The sequence below is a fragment of the Enhydra lutris genome, unplaced genomic scaffold, assembly GCF_002288905.1.
Source record: "Enhydra lutris kenyoni isolate GAN:26980312 unplaced genomic scaffold, ASM228890v2 scaffoldscaffold52, whole genome shotgun sequence".
NCBI classification, from domain to species: Eukaryota; Metazoa; Chordata; class Mammalia; order Carnivora; family Mustelidae; genus Enhydra; species Enhydra lutris.
In genome coordinates this window covers 8558828-8573425 of record NW_019154136.1, presented here as the reverse complement: position 1 = coordinate 8573425, position 14598 = coordinate 8558828, and the positions used below count along the sequence as shown (strand labels likewise).

Here is a 14598-nt window from a genome sequence, read left to right as displayed (position 1 = left end):
CCTCACCTGTACACCTGCCATCAGGACTGTATTTGGAAACTGTTCCTACAGGTTTGTCTGGAAACAGGTCTTATCTACGAATGTGTAAAATAAATACACTGTTATAGGCAATGGTCTGGCAACGGCTCAGAACTTTTCAGCACAGAGTGTGATACTCAAGCAGGAATTAGATTTACAGCAATCCTGAGATGTGTCCTGCCCAGCGGAATACATCCCAGGCCGTGTCGACTGGCTACTCACGTGGGTGCGTAGCGCTGATTCGTAAGCTTGATTTATTGCCATCCAGAGAGAGTAAGAGGACTGCGGGTTGGCTAGCTGGCACAAAGCGGGGGTAGAGCACAATCCCCGTCCCTGTCGTCCTCATCAGAGCAAGAGAAACTGAGACAGCTTGTGACTTAGCTGTATCCTTGTGTTCATAAAGATCCAGTCTCGTACTGGCCTCCATGGAAAATACACTTGGTAGTTGTCTGATCTTAGCTAAGAAGGTTGCTCTTTTTTTCTTCCTGTAACCCTGTAATTTTGAACTATCTTTAGGACTCTGCCCGAAGTCATTTTACATTTGATATTTCAGTGCATTTGTTTGGGATTTAAGTTCTGTGGGTTAATATAGAATTCAAAACTTCTCACTCAAAGACATATTAGTAAAGTAAAATAGCATAAAATCAGTTGTTTTTAAAATCTGTCTATGTAGGGGCACCTGGGTGGCTCAGTGGGTTAAAGCCTCTGCCTTCCGCTCAGGTCAGGATCTCAGGGGGATCCTGGGATCGAGCCCCGCACCGGGCTCTCTGCTCAGTGGGGAGCCCGCTTCCCGCCCCCCCTTTCTGCCTGCCTCTCTGCCTACTTGTGATCTTTCTCTCTCTGTGAAATAAATAAAAAATCTTAATAAAAAATTTTTTTAAAAAAATCTATAGATAGATATCTATATGTATACCCTCTCTGTCTCTGAGCTGTTGGTTTACAGCTGTGTCTCTATGCATGTGCCTGTGCACAAAGAAGCACTTTAAACCAGACAGTGTGTCACTCACATCTAAACAGTTTCAAATGACTTTATTACAGGCAAAACTGAATTCTCTTATTGTCAACAGAAATCTCGGTAAGACTCGGTTCAGTGGCCTGAACTTGCACATAACCTTGCCTCCGGGATCTAAGAATCGCCACCTCGCACCGTGACACAGCCCCACTGTGTGTCTGCTCTCTTCTGTGCATGTTCTTTCTTGTGCATAACTCGGACTTGCCAGTGGAAGAGAGAACGACAGCTCTGGCCCCTTCCTGAAACTTTCTGGCCCTTGCCATCATGGCCGGGGCACTCTCCGCCATGCTGGCATCGTGTGAGAAGTCACGTGTGGACCTATTTCTTGTGTCCAGCAGGACCTCCCCCATCCCCCCACCGTTCTTGCCATGGCTCCTATCACCTTCACCCGAGAAAGCCAAGAACAAGATGGAAATCACGAGAGCACTCCTGAGACACGTTTGTCTAGTTGTTTCCTGTATCTGGGATCTGACTCCATTTTCTTCTTGGCAAGACCAGACCCAGCTCAAGGTCACCTGACCTTGTTGGAAGCGCCTTTAAACCCCGTTACTCAGTGTCCCCTCAGTCCATAACGTTTCCTGTGTTAACAAGTGACTCTTTCCTTCCTTACGTGGTAGCATGTCACAGCAGGGCAAACATGTCAGTGGGACTCACACACTGTATCTGTGTCTGCCGTCCTTTTGGTTCTGTGTCACAGGCTGAATGAGGTAGTTGGTTGGATCATCACGCTGCATGCGGCACACGTGGGGAGAGCACTAAACATTAATATGGTCTTGACCTCTTGTACAGAGCTTTTCTCACCATGAAATAGAGCCCAAATATATCATAACCTGATTTCACAGAACTGTCTTATTTTAACTTCAATGAACCACATGATGTTGCATTGAATAAACTAACAAAACTAACAGCCCCCAAAAGTTACATGCTATACTATAGGTTTCATTTCCTTTTTCTTTTCCTTTAAAAAAAAATAAAAAGCTATGAATATATGTCAGTGGCAGGACTCGCTCATAAATTAATGGAGTCAGACTTATCAGCAAACGGTCATAGGGGAGTGTTTCAAGGGGCAGACGGAACCATCTCCATAAAATATGTGTTTTCCTTGTCGGATGAAATCCCACAGACATTTTTGAGTCTTCCTGACTACGTACTGGCCTCTCTGTTAAAATTCCAGTACGCATGATGGGCTCCTTAACCGCAGGGCCAGAAGCGGATCGTGTAGAGGACGTTTTGGCTCATTGAGACAAGGATTTTTTCACCTTTCATCTTAAATCCTGAAGCTTTGGTATACAGTGGCATGTTGGGTAAAACCCCATTGGACGGACATATAAAAACAGAGCTGGTCGTGTGGAATCGCCGCTCATTGTCCTCACGTAGAGGACTGTATGGATGGGGCCCTCTGGGTGATGTATAAAATGGCACTCGCTCTTGGCTTGGCCCTCACCCCTCTGGGTGTTCCTGGAGACAATGTGGTACAACCCCGTGGAAACCACTGACCCCAGACCCACGTCTTCATTTTACCCAAGGTGCAAGTGAGTAAGTTATTTGCGTCAGGCATTCTCAAAAAATCTTGCTTATATACATATAAAGCAAGATATGATACAATGTACAAACAGATATCAATATATCCTGCTATGAAAATCTCATGGGGTGTTCATTAGGAAACAATGTTTCTGAAGTCTTCTTGGAAGGTGGGAATGAAGAAACAGAAAGGCTCTTTGCCTGGCACATGAAGCTTGATTGCACAGAAGGTGAAGGACAGTGAGAAAACCCCGTTTGGAGACGTTGGCCTCCTGGAGACACCAGAGAGAGGAAATGCCCCGTGGGTCTGCTAGAGAATGAGTGACTTGAGCACTTCTGTACTAACAGCTGTGTTTGCCTTTAACATCTCCTGCAGCATGGTTCGTCTTAGAGACCTTGTCCCTACCCTTAAACACACCTTGACCCTGTCCTGTTTCTTTCGAGACATTTCCATTTCTGAGAAAATGTCTCATTTTTAACCATCAAGTCTCATTTGCTGGTCTGAAAAAAAGCCTCATCCCCTTTCGCCTTTGGAACAATATTGAGCTTCTGTTCCTCACACCGTCTTGAGGGCAAGGATGGGCAGAAGAGAAGTGTCCATGGTTGACTCCCCCTCTCCTGCCTCCTTTTCCCACTTTGCCTCTTACAGATTGAGAGCAGGGGAGACAAGAACTTAAGGAATGTGGAGATACAGGTTCACCCAACCGGGCCTGCTGTTTCCGGGTTCTCTTTCCTCATGTTGGCGGTGGTCAGAGCTGACTTCATGGCAGGTGGTTTTTTGTTTGTCTTTGAAAGATTTTATTTGGTTATTTGGAAGAGAGAGAGAGAGAGAGCATGTGCATGAGCACGGGGAGGCAAGAGGGAGAGGGAGAAGCAGGCTGACTGCCCAGTGATGACCCTGATGGCGGGGTTCGATCACAGGACTCTGAGACCATGACCCGAGCCAAAGGCAGACGCTGGACCCGCTGAGCCATCTGGGCGCCCCTGTAGCAGATGGTTGAGCAGGGAATGCTGGTCTGCTCCAGAGTGGCCAGTGCGAGTTCTTGGAGGGACCCGTGTGGTCCTCAGCACTGCGCAGCTGCCCTATTACCAACAAGGCTGGCTTCCCGTTGACCTTTCACGCTCCTTCAGCAAGTGCTCCCCTTACAGGCGCCTACCGCTGGAGCGCTCCGGGTTTGTGCCAGCTGAGTGTATGACCGTCAAGACAGAGCAGACACTGGTGCCCTCTCTCACTGTCCTTGTAACCTAAGGAAAGGCCTGTTCATCTCACCTAGTTGAGGAGACCCCCACCAGGCCGTCTGCCCTTGCTGTCGCTATCCAGAGCCACTCTGGCCCCCAGATTTCCCGGTTCGTCAGCAGGCACCCCTCCCTGTGTTCGTGTAAACCCTCAAACTCTCAGCGACAGCGGCGAGGCTCCCAAGACCTTTCGACACAGGTGGCCATGCGCACGGGGCGGGAGAAGAAGTCACGTTCTGTCCATCAGCAGGCACGCAGCTAAGACGCGGCATGCCTGTCATCCCTCGGTCCCTAGATTTTTTGAGTCACCGTCATAGAGGCACTGTCCTCCCTACCTAGTGCCACAAGCCGTCCCTTAGGGGGGTAACCCATCACAAGCAGACGGTAACCCGTCCCTGCGGTCACCAAATTCCCTTGAATTCCCAATTTTCTCTTTTTTATGGGCGAGAGGTGGGTGAGTGGGAGGAAGTCACAGGGCTGCCGTCTTTATTATAGTGAACGAAGGAATGTGTTCCTCTCATGAACGTGTCCTTCCGGGTTGCCACGCCCAGCCCCACTGGGCTGTGCCGATACAGTGACAGTGGCCTGTTCCTGAGGCCTGTTTTTCATGGCAAGGTTTGGGTGAAGGCATTGAACTACATTAACGGGAATATTTTTTCACTCTCGTTTAATTATTTAGGCCAACTGACTTCACTCTGAATTTTAAAATCCAGTGTTTTAAACCCTTCCTTACACCACCTGGAAGCATTTGACTTCTTGGACGTAATAAATTCTAAATCAGTGTAATAAAATTCAACTGTACCCTAAGTAAATTTAAATCATTTATCGTATCAGGTGCGTCTTTTTCAAGGGAAGGAAAAATGCTGTTTGTCAGGCACCGTGCGTTAGGGTTCCGCGGGACGGAGCCAGGAAGCAGAAGCAGAACTGCGGCTACGAGGCATAAAGCCGGTCACGAGCTTGGGCGTGTCTGGTCTTAGAACCCTGGTGCTACCCCTTCCACTTCTGGCCAGCGTCTCCTTAACAAGCCGGCCCCTCTCGGCTCCTCCAGCCCGTCTTCCAAGTCGGCCGCCTCGCCTGTCCCCAGCCTCAGCTCTCCCAGGACTGTGAACACAGCTGTCCTGGACGGGTCCCGTCCCCTCAGGGCCCCCAGAGACCTGCGGTTTACACAACAGCCTTTAAACTTGTGCACAGAGCATCCTCCCAAGTACAGCTATGGCCTCTTCCAGAAGCCAGTGCGCTCCGGGGGCGGCAGACCTGCTCTGAGAGCTCGGCGCGACCCGAGGCTCCAGTCCCAGCAAGGACACCCGAGCGGCAGACTCGAGGCGCGTCATCAGGGAGATCTTTGCAGAGAGCTTTCCTCGGGATCCCCAAACCCCACCACGGGATGGAATCTGTCTTCGTGGTTGTCTGGTCCCAGATGTGCCGCTTGGATTCTGTTTTCCCTTTATACCCTTCGGTGTTGTGTTCTGTTGTGTCGCGTTTCTGCATCTGACTCTCGTTCCTGAGTTTGCGGGTCATGCGGCATGGGCCAACTTTCTTCTGCACAGAGCATTGCTTGTTTCTTTTGAAAGAGAGCAGCTTAGTGTTATTATTATTATTATTATTATTATTATGTTGGTGGCCAGAAAGCTTCCAGAGGAAAAAATGGGTTGAGTTTGGTTCACTGCTCAGATCTCCCTGCTGCAAGACAAGAGAGATGAGTTCCAGAGCGTAGCTCCGTGCAGGTAGTGCGCCTTCCCGCGGGGCTCCTGCCGCCTGTACGGTTCCCTACAGCGGACCTGCTTCAGTGCACGGCGGTGGTTCTCCGAGACGGGAGTTCTCTGCGGACCCAGCCTTCTTTTGCTCTCACTCACCGACTAGGGCTACATTCAGTGCATTAATACCTATTGTAGCATTGCCCGTTGCCTTGTCTCGGAGGAGAAATCACTCTTCTTCGTCTCTTGATCTCTTAGTTGCGACAACAGCTTAACCCGTCTGAACTGCTTCATACGCTCCTTCCCGTCGAAACCGACCGCAACACTTTATCCCAGGGGCTCCGTTCTTGAAGTAGCAGAATGCTGTTTTAGCGTGTCGAAAACCCGACCTTTCCTGATGGCGACCCGTGTTCACCAAGGGAGCCTCTGTGTCTCCCCGCAGAAGCTCTGCTGGAACAAGAGGAGTCCTGGGAAGATGATTTGCATGGGCTCCTTTTTCTTGATTCTTTCTTTCTTTTTTTTTTTTTAAAGATTGTGTTTTATTTATTTGACAGAGATCGCGAAAAAGGGAACACAAGCTGGGGGAGTGGGAGAGGGAGAAGCAGGCGTCCCGCTGAGCAAGGAGCTCGATGTGGGGCTCCCAGGACCCAAGGCAGACGCTTAAGGACTGAGCCACCCCGGCGCCCCTCGATTACTTATTTCATAGCAAACGCTATGTGTCTGCTCTTTCCAGAAGTAGACGAAGGCCACCAAAAAGTGTAATTTTCAGGAGATATAATTGTGACAGGTGGTCCAAAGGGAAACATTTTCTTTAGTGAAAAAGACATTTAGCTTGCAACTAAAAAGTGATTCTCCTTTTTCTGGTGGAAAGAAAAAAGGGGTGGTGGGGGGGAAAGGAGCCTAGACAGAGCGGCCACACTGCGGTCACCCAGCACAGCAGTGCAGAACGCCTCCCAGGACGGCGAGTGAGGTCCACATGGCCACGGGCTCTGTGCGGCTCGCAACAGAAGGGAGCCTTTGGCGGGCCCTGAATTCGGTCTCTCCAGAGTTCTCGTAAATCACACCCGATCTGCCCACGCTTGGGCATGGGAGAGGCCGCGCTCAACAGGCCTGCGTGAGAGAGCGTTTTCAGGGAGGGAGTCCCGGCACCGTGACACATTCTCCAGCGTTAACGTCGAAGTAGACAGCACCTGCCTCCCGTCGCCGCCCCATCAGCAGCGCTCTGGGAATGTGGGAAGTGCGTTTCGGGGGGAGCTCTGTAAAGACGCTCGTTTCCATTGGAAGGAAAGGAGGCTTGCACACACATCTTAGTCCTTCACCTAAAATGAACACATGTAAAATGCTAAGTGTGGGGTTTTTTTTCTTCTGTTTTCCTGTTTTTCAGATATTCTGGCATGAAGCGAGTTCTGTGCCCCCAGTCTTTGGAAAGTGTCACGGTCTGGGCGCCTCCTGTCCGCTGCCCACAATGCTGTTTTGTGTCCCCATCCTGGCCGAGGGGCCTGGCACGCAAACAGCCCAGCCCATTCATCGCCGGAGAGAGTCCACACTTGCGAGACCGAAGCCAGGACGGACGCCTCCGTCCCTGACGGCTCAGCCAGCCACACTCCGGTGAGTGCAGACGCGGAGAAGTGGGGCTCGGACACACGTTCCCGCCCGGCACGTCCGCCCGCGTTCACAGAGCCGCGTCTCCGTTCCAAGTCTCTCGTCCCAGTGGGCACTTTGTTGCACAATGCTTGTCTCGTCCATCTGGAGTGCCTCCAGCGGGACAGACACGGCCTCCCCGGCCCAGTGGGTCCTGTTGGCTCCCCTAGGGGCGGGGCTGCTGACAAGCTTGACAGAGTCCCTCACACGGAGTCCCCGCGTCTCCGCCAGGAGCCGCGGCCCGCCGTGTCCTTGCAGAGGGAGCTCTAGCCGTCTGCATTCTCCTGGCCAGGCATCCTAAATGAGCCCTGTGTCCCCAGCCTGGCAGCCCTTCACAGGGCTCTGGGGCCATTTGAATAGCGGTTCTGGAGAAGTGTCCCCTTCCCTGGCCGTGAGGATGAAGCTCAGGCCGGCGCACATCACTGCCCGTGGGCAGGGGGGATAGTAACGGCGCTCGCGAGGGCGGTGCGGCTGGAGATGCGCCGGGTGGGGGAGCAGCTGCATTCAGTCCCGGAGGCGAGAGGCGGCTTCGGGACGTACACCGGAGGTGTGCCCTTGGCAGGTCACCGTCCTTTGGGGCGTTCCTGCTAAAGCACAGTCACACGGGCGAGGCAACGAAGAGCCCCATGTGTCATCCTAGCCATGCTGCTGGGGGTGCTGTGCCCAGAGCTGCTGGTCGGGGAGCCGCGGTGCACCTGTGCTGTGCTGGCCCATCACGCAGAATCCACGTCCTACCAACACCTGCCACGTGTTCCGTGCGACTTTCTCTCCAGTGTCCCCCCAGGTGATTAGTAATTTCTGCTTCTCAGTGTCCCATGCTCCAACCACACAGTCACCCTGATTCCCCCTGAAACTGTACGTTACAGTTTAACACCAGAGATTAGGCTCACGGGTGCTCTGCCCCAACGATGTTGTCAGGATGCCATTCACCGAAGGACAGCCGCAGTCATCATCCAGCTTGACCTTCCAGTAAACCTTCCCCTGCATTTGAGGTCCCACACACATGACGCTTTCCTGCAAAAAATTACCGGGAAATGTAGTGCCTGTCTATCCTGAGGGTCTAGCGTATTGAACAAAATGGTAATTGGGAAATTCCCAGCTGGACCTCCGTTTAGGGAATCTGACGGACAAAATAAGGGTTTGACTGATGCAGAAGGACACTGACAAGTGACGTCTCTTGCTGTGTTTTCTTTTCTCTGAGGTAACACCCACTGAAAGGTACCGAACCATGATTTACTGTTTGTTAAATTATCTGCGTAAGGGATAGAAAATAATTATCATTCAGAGCTGCTCTCTGAATGAGAACTGTGGGCTGGGTCTAGTTCTGTCTCTTTGGGTCCAGTCAAAAATTCCACCGTACAAGGTCAAGTTCTTGCCACAGCAGGGTCCTCGCTGGTTCCAAAACCGGGGCAGGGGTCCATCTGCTGTTCGTGTCAAGGGTCGGGGAGTCAATAGCTTGGGCTTTCTGCCCACGGACAGTCTCCACTGTCCTAGCAGGTGAGCTTGTGGAAGTATGGACTGCGTGAAAGGAAACTTTGGGATGCCTGTGTGCCAGTAAAGTTTTACTTACACAGCTCGAGGGGGGCCCGTGTCATAGTCCCTGTCCCCGACGTGATACCATGACTTCTGTGTAACAGAGAACTCTTGTGTTTCTGCCCTCCGCTCTGGGCACAGTTCCCGTCTTTGCAGCGTGCTGCCCGGGGACAAGGGCTCTGGTTCCTCCCATGCTGTTCCTCACAAGTTCCATAATGGAAAACCACCTTGACACGTCTCTGCCATCACCGTGCTGCATGACAAGGTTGGTCTTGTTGTGTCAGACGTGCGTTATCCTGTTCAAAAGTGCTCGTTAAGCAGGACGGCGTGGTGGTTTTATGGGAGGGAGGAGGCCTTCGGGTATGATCCCTGGAGAGGTCAGAGAGTGAGGCCCCAGGAAGATGGGTGTTGATGGCAAACTCAGGGACAGGGAGTCACACCCAGAACTCAGAGCCCTGAGAAGCGGCTGCCACTGGGAGCCAAGTCCTGCGAGGAAAGGAGGAGAGATGTTTCATGCCTGCAGGCCTCGGGAAGGAGGAATGAGGGTCGCTCCTGTCCACAGTTTTGTTGCTCAGAAGCGGTCCCTCTGCAGCCCCCTCTCACGCGCACGCACGCAGTTGTGTGAAGTCACGTCATTCAGTTAGGGATTTCAGTTAGCTGCGTTCCCGCGCACACGTTACGCATTCGAGGTTTAAGCTTTTGCAGCAACATGAACCTTCCCCGCCGAGAACCGTGCAGTGAGTGATGGGGTTCCAGGTGACACTGCGCTCTGTCCCAGCGGTCCCCCTGCTCCGGTTGAGGGGCCTGATGTCGCCAGTGCCTGATACTCCTGTCGATCCAATGAGGGCTGCCCGTCCGGAGGAAACCCAGTGCTGTCACCCTCCGTGTGCAGACGTGGGGTGGCGTCACCGGTCCCTTCGTCTTCCTGCCCTGGTCCTTCCTCCTGGGTTTCAGATAACGGGGCTCCTTCTCTCCACTTATTGCCTTCAGCGTCTGCGTCGATCGGCTGAGAACCCAGGGTTCTCGGTAGCCCACGGTCTTCCCCAAGTTCGGCTAAGCGGTGCTCATGCTGTCGTCGTCCCGTGAGTACTTGGGAAGTGCAGGGTGAGGCGTGGCCGTGTCGCTGCGCCGCCCACTCAGTCCTCCGCGCGACCCCAGGACGGGCCCCGTAGCGCGCGGGTAGGAACGAGGGTGGCCGACGGCTCAGGGCCGCTGATGTGAATCGCGGATTTGGGCCAGACCCGTTGGCCTCTGTGGCGTCAGAGCTGTATCGGTTGATCTCGATCACACCCTCTAGAGGGTTCCGCACCCCGGTCTCGGGACAGATGGAGGGAGGGGCAGAGAGCAAGAGGAGCGGTGTGCGCGTCTGCTTCTGGCCCGAAGGCCGCGTGCGGATGAGATCCGACTTAGCCAAACTCACGCTGGGACACCGTGGGCCCGCAGAGGCCTCAGCAAGTCGTACACACGGCTTGTCGGTGAGTGTTAGGCCTTGGACCTGCGGTAGAGGAGGACGAGGGCAGCCAGCGTGAGCTTCAGTCCGCACAAGTGGCTTCCGTGATTTCAGGTACTTCTGTGATCAGTGAGGCAGACTTCTCTGTTGGTTTTCCACGTATGACGGGAGTTCGAGGTGAGGGGGAAAAAATGCAGATAATATGCACTTTAACATCCCTTTTGACGCTCTGAGACAACAGTGGGCGTGTGCTTGGCACACACAAGACGGAAAGGAGTAGACGTACAGAAGGTTCCTTCTGCGTAGACGGCAGTCCTCAGTGGCGTGGTTCACATGAAAGTAAAGGCGAAGTGATCACCACGGCGTGCGCTCTGTTTAACGTGAAGAGGAGACACAGAGACGTCCATATTCACAGAGAAACTGACTTAAAAAATGGTTTTGAGGGGCATCGGGGTGGCTGAGTCAGTTAGGCCTCTGCCTTTGGCGCAGGTCATGATCCCAGCGTCCTGGGTTCAAGCCGTGCATCGGGCTCCCTGCTCCGCGGGGACCCTGCTTCTCCCTCTCCCTGTGCTGCTCCCCCTGCTTGTGGTCTCTCACTCTCTCTGAAATAAGTAAAATCTGAAAAAAAAAAAAAAAGGGAATGGGTTTTCTTGTTTTTGTTTTAAAGACTTAATTTACTTGACACAGAGATCACAAGCGGGCAGAGAGGCCGGCAGAGAGACGGAGGAGGAAGCAGGCTCCTGGCTGAGCAGAGAGCCTGACGCAGGGCTCGATCCCAGGCCCCTGGGATCATGACCTGAGCCGAAGGCAGAGGCTTTAACCCACGGAGCCACCCAGGCACCCGAAAAGGAATGGTTTTGAGCCAAGCCTGAAATAGAGAAAGTTGGCCAGGGGAGATGGGATTTAAGATGGGAGCGCTGTGCCTCCATGACCTGGGGGTATATTTCTAGCGCTGGGTGCGTGGCTGTGGCTCAGTGCGGGCGTGGCACGGACAGCCCCGGCACGGGATCTTGCTTGCCAAGCCTCAGCCGCTGCAGAGTCGTGAGCCGAGCCCAGCTCAGTCACCCTCACCGACGCGCGCGGCTCTTCTACGAACGGTGCCACCGGAGGATGCGCCAGAGAAAGAGGCGGGACACCTGCGGGGCCGGCAGGGCCGGAAAGAGACAGCTACGCGGGCTCTGTGTGCGCGGGGGTGAGAGCACGCCCCGCGGCCTCCACTGTAAAATCCCGGCGTGCGCCCGTATGTCCGCGTTCTGGCCTAACTCACAGGACTCGGTGACCGACTGCATTTGGGAGTGTGATGACGTGGCGGGCGCTGGGATGATGTGCACGTCCGCGGTGCCGGCCACACATCATGCGACGACCAGAGTGTTGTCGGCTTCCCTTACCTGAGCCAGCCGGGGAGCCGAGGAGGGCGGCGTGTGTGCTGCGGGCCCCGGCCACGAAGGGAGGCCTGATGCAGGATGAGATGCACGTGGGACAGCTGTCAGGTGTCCAGGTGGAGGTCCGGGCTCATAGACTGAAGTAGCGATCTGGCAGCAACAGTGAAATAAACCTGAAGGCAGGCCCGTTGGGGAGGCACGTGTGGGCATGTCCTTACGTTGTGCGGCAGGATGCACAGAACAGCGCCAGGGCCTCCGCGTGTCCAGGCTGTGGACGGGACACAGAGCAGGAGCCCTCGAGATGGCTTTGCCATCACCAAGTGCCCAAATGCCGCATATTCTAGTGGGTTACTTTATTCCGGCTTTCAGGGCAAACACTTACTTCTGCGGTAGGAAATACACTTCTGCTGCCATCACCCATCTTTTCCTCAGGTCTGCTGCGCGTGTGAAAAAGAGACTTGGCTTTTCTTGACCCTGATTCCTTAAAACCCACAGGCGCTTGTTGTTTCTCTGACGAGAGGCTCGTGACTGTAAATCAAAGGCATTGGGTTTTCAGACTCTTGTGTCTGCTGTGTTCAAACTTTCCACCACGTAGTCGACGGGATTCCGTCCGCTCTGCGCTCTGTTTGTGTGTGTTAAATCCCAAGCTGCCGTGGCTTCCTGTGCACCAAAGAAAGACACGATGCGGGAGAGACAGAGGACACCAGTGATTCTTAGTTTTTGCAGGTGATTCATTCAGAAATAATTCTTAGGCCCTGCCTCCAGCCAGACTTTGCCTGGAGCAGAAGGGACACACCATGAAGACCAAGACAGTCACGGTTTCTGCCCGCACGGACATCGCTGTCTCTGCTTAGCTTCTTGGGAATCCCAGGAATCACACGCACATCGTTTGGGTTCTCTCGACAACAGGACCCACAGAGGGGGTTGGAATACAAGTAGCTTCTTTGACAGGGGACCTAGGTGAGTGGTGAAAACTTAGTCACCCGACACTCACCTTCCCACCTGAGGTTGCCTTCTTGTCTCCGCTTCCACGCGGTAAGCAAGTGTGTTTTCTGCAGTGTGTGGGGGGGGCCAGGTTTGGAGGTTTGTACCGGATTTCAGCGACTTCACTGTTTAAAGTGACCCCGCGGTGCCGTGCCGGCGTGCTGCGGGAAGACTGGTAGGAGAAAGGAGACGTGAGCCCCCGAGGGGGCGAGCTGTTGCATGAGTGACCACAGGAAGAACTGAGGCCAGTCCCCCTGGAGAACTGGGAGCGTGTACAACAGATGTGTCCCCGTCCAGCCAGAGGGTCTGGGTGCACGTGGTGGCCTGCATGTGAAGAACACGTGCACCTTGATGAGGAGTGAGGTCAGCGCGTGAGCACTGGGGTCCGATGGGCCTGGCTTCCAGCCGAGCGCTGCCTTGTCCGGCTTGTGATGTGGGCAAAGCCCCACTGTGCCCTGTGCCCGATCTCCCTCATCCGTCACTTGGAGCCGGAAGGAAGGAATGAATGTCTGCGTTCACAGAGTGGGGTGGGCTCCTTGCCTGCCACGTGGGAAGCAAGACGCGTTTCCTTTCTTCGTTAATAGGATTACACCCGACTGCCTGAAGCTCTCCGGACTGTCCCCCTCTCGCACGGTCGTACCATTTCCCCATTTTCCGGCACATCTTTTGCAAACGTTTTTCTCTTTTCCTTACCGCTCCTGTCCTCTAACTTAGGAAGAGGGGCCCCGCGTGTGTTCCGTAGGGGATCGGAGAAAACAGAGGGACGCTTGTCCAACAATCAGTGCAGTGGACAGTGCCGGCACTGCGGACAAGTGGGTGTACTTGCCGCCCCACTGACTGTGGAGAGCCAGGTACGGTGACTTGAAACAGACCCAGCTCGTGCGTGTCACCGTGGAGCTGCTCCGCACCAGCACCGCGGATCCCTCCAGCTTGTTCCCTGCAGACACACAGTGGGAAAATTCTGTATCGTGTGACTCACACTTGGCCCAGCTGAGATCAGACGAGGCAAGTCTCTGCCATCCTGTGGCAGCTTCCCTGCCGTGGTCGGTGCCTGCACATCTGGCCGCGTCAGCACCGGGTTCCTGCGCTTCTGTGCTCTGCGGCCGTGATCCTGCCGTGGGAGGCGGCCCCAGGATGCAGGGCTGATGAGCTGGGCAGCGCTCCTAGGCACGAGCAGCTGACCGTGCTCCCTCGGCCTCACTGGGCCGTCCCCGTGCTGCTGGCTGCGCAGTCCTCGTTCCTGCACCAACAGTACGTCCTGAGTGAGGTGTCCGTCAGCAGGAAGGCGTGTAAGACAAGGCTCTGTATCGACCGGCTGATGAAAATGCGGTGGCCAGGGGCCACAGAGAGCGGACACGGTGTTTCCCCGTGCAAGCCACTCTTCGGGATTTGCACGTGTGTGTTCACAGACAGAGTATGGAACACCATGACCGTGAATCATGAGAGTTGACTGCTTGTGTATCCTAAATCCAGACAGGAAGAAAACTGAGAAACAAAACAAAATTTACTACAATTGTTTTTTTTTATTATTAACATAGAATGTATTATTAGCCCCAGGGTACAGGTCTGTGAATCATCAGGTTTACACACTTCACAGCACTCACCATAGCACATACCTTCCCCAGTGTCCATCACCCTGACACCCCATCCCTCCTCCCCACCACCCTCAGTTTCTTTTGTGAGATTGAGAGTCTCTTATGGTTTGTCTCACTCTCTGCTTTCATCTTGCTCGGTTTTTCCCTCCTTTCCGCTATGATACTGTCTTGTTTCTCAAGTTCCTCCTATCGGTGAGGTCATATGAAAGTTGTCTTTCCCTGACCAACTTATGTCGCTCAGCATGATACCCTCTAGTTCCATCCAAGTCGTCGCAAATGGCAAGATGTCATTTCTTTTGATGGCTGCATCGTATTCCAGTGTGTATATACACCACATCTTCTTTATCCATTCTTCTGTTGATGGACATCTAGGTTCTTTCCATAGTTTGGCTATTGTAGACATTGCTGCTATAAACATTCGGGTGCATGTGCCCCTTCAGATCACTACGTTTGTATCTCTAGGGTAAATACCCAGCAGTGCAATTGCTGGGTCATAGGGTAGTTCTATTTTCAACATTTTGAGGAACCCCCC

General features: G+C 53.6%; 1 pseudogene; it reads right to left on the bottom strand.

Annotated features, from left to right (window-relative positions):
* The window catches only part of LOC111157109, a 171932-nt pseudogene extending 159607 nt beyond the window's left edge, over positions 1-12325 (bottom strand).
* Between the last annotated feature and the right edge of the window lie 2273 nt (positions 12326-14598).